The 2,396-nt window shown below is 39.8% G+C and overlaps 1 long non-coding RNA gene across 1 annotated transcript; it reads right to left on the bottom strand.

Annotated features, from left to right (window-relative positions):
• Positions 1–260: 260 nt before the first annotated feature.
• On the bottom strand, positions 261–830 carry LOC115591107 (uncharacterized). The gene is made up of 3 exons (XR_003985898.1): positions 780–830; positions 644–704; positions 261–420 (listed from the first exon to the last, which is right to left on the bottom strand). It is a non-coding gene; the product is annotated as an uncharacterized LOC115591107 (long non-coding RNA).
• Between the last annotated feature and the right edge of the window lie 1,566 nt (positions 831–2,396).

Raw genomic sequence — 2,396 nt, 5'->3', positions numbered from 1 at the left:
AGTCCTCCCCGTCTGTATCGATGTCACAATGAATCGGTTCCGTCATTCATCCACATTCTCACAAAGGGCAAAACCCATCAGCAGCGACTTCTAACGTTTCCTTATGAAAATATGCAGAATAGCAACAGTAACTGTAATTGAAAGATTAAAGAAATGGATGGCGGCCATCGAGTCTGGCTCGTTCTGTGGATCCAAACGATTTTAATGAGAGATGAAGAACGAGTAATGTGGAGGTTCTCTTCACAGGTTCGGCCTGTTTGTTTAACAGGGAGCTCGGGTTACGTTCATTAAACCACAGGCTGCTGCTCCACTGTAAGGGTGTAATGCATATGTTATCAGACTGCGTGGCAGGAACAGTTTTGTCCTGTCTGACTCCTTGCTTGCTGGTTGACTGATTATCTGATGAGCTCGAGTGGATAACTGACAGATCAAAAGACGGGATTTGTTAAAAATAAAATCTCTTTTTTTAGGGTTTAACATTCATTGGAATGACGAACAAAGGACTACAATGCTAATTCTCTAACGACGGCTCAGTGGCAGTGCAGTCTGGGGTTAATTACAGTTAATTGTCCATCAGTTCCAGTTGTGGTTCTGGTGCATGTGGCAGCATCAAAACAGCTCCTACCATGGGCCCTATACTTACTTGCCATATGAGAAGAAATTGGGCTTAGCGCTGGTAATTTTGTTGCTGCGGTGGCCCACCACTGTTGAGGAAATGCAAAGGTAATGCTGCAGGATGAGACAACAACTACACAGGCTGTGGTGGCTCCCTGACTAACCTGAAGACTCAGTGACTGGTGGGCAGTCTTACTAATCCATGTTGCTGAATCACCACCTTTCTCTCTGCCTGTTGTGACTTATGACGGTTGAAAGAGTGAGGATTACATCAAAATGCTTGAATTGAGATAAATGATATGAACACATGCATGATTCCAAATGGCGAATAAATAAAAGTCATCTTGACTCAGTGTCTTGAGTCATCTCGGATATTTTTACAAAGCATCCCTTTTCTTTTCTGGGGGGTGGTGTTCATGTCCTGTTTGAAAAGTCATGGTTGACTTCTTTTAACTTCTTTTTTACCAAAACCATGATCTTTTTTCTATACCTAACTGACCTAACCAAACTGCAACAGTTTCACCACTTCACCATCTGTTTATTATTGTTACCATTATAACGAAGGTCACCTGACTATTGTTAGCCTGATGACAAAAGCCACCTAACAAAGGTTACCCTCGTGGGCGTCCCAAACTAAAATTAGTTAAATGAAATGATGTGTAAAAAGCTTAGAATGAGTAGACATGACATTGTCTACGGTGGTTGCCTGAAAAAATGTTAGTCAAGTACCTTTCGGCAAGACCACAGATAAGTTCCTGCTCTGTTTCTTTATGTTGCAACTTAACATTTATTTTGGTTCAATTTTCTATTTTTTTCTGGTCAGAGTACTTTGAATATGCTGTGGTTAGGTTTTGGCCCAAATACCACTTGGCTATGATAAGGAAAACATCATGGTTTGGCTCAAAATACCTGTTTTGGTTGCCACAAAGATGGCTGGAAATGTCCTGACTTCTCCTTAAAAATAAATCCAGTGTTGTCATGCTTATAAATAATGACATTTCTTGGTCTAGTCAATAATACTCAGTAGTTTGACACTTGGAAATGCTGAAACGTACACTCAAATTGTAGTCACACATTTGGCACCACTATCCCTTTCAACTCCCGATGTGAATGTGATATGACACGTTTAATACAAATGTCAATGTGGTACACACATGTACGCACATGAAGAATCTGTAAAAGTTGCATACTATTTACATACCATCCCATGAGATCCTGTTGCTACGTGGGGCTCTGCGGGCCATGAAGTCTGCAAAAAACAAAATAGTTTTTGTTAAATTTACAGGAGGCTCCAAGTTTTCACATCACACTGCAAACAAATCCCCATTTACAAATCTAATTTAGATTTACACTGACTAAATTCAGTTGAATAAAATCATCTAATGTGTGTGCATGTGTGAATTTAGTTTGATTCTCTCTTTAGCTTCCTTTTTCAATACCAGAGAACATGGTTTGCATCCTGAGTGCCTCGTGTGGTTTAGAACTCAAAAGCACTTTGGTTAACATCAGGATAAGACCATGGTTACACTTAAACGTTAATAGAGTAAACACTTCCTATCACATGCTTCAAGCCACTTTTGTCCATTTCAGTATTCAACCAAGACCACAATCTTTCCTCAACCTTCACAAACATGTGCCTCAACATAACCATAAAGAGTATGATCATTCTTTAGCTGCTGTGAGTGGATACTGACAGGGAAACAAGTGAAAACCTTCTGTCAGAGCATTTATGTCAAAATATATTTACTGCTGCAGTATTTAAATAAATGTGCAAGACAGGG

Source organism: Sparus aurata, chromosome 11, assembly GCF_900880675.1.
Source record: "Sparus aurata chromosome 11, fSpaAur1.1, whole genome shotgun sequence".
Classification (NCBI taxonomy): Eukaryota; Metazoa; Chordata; class Actinopteri; order Spariformes; family Sparidae; genus Sparus; species Sparus aurata.
This window is presented reverse-complemented; position numbering and strand designations above follow the sequence as displayed.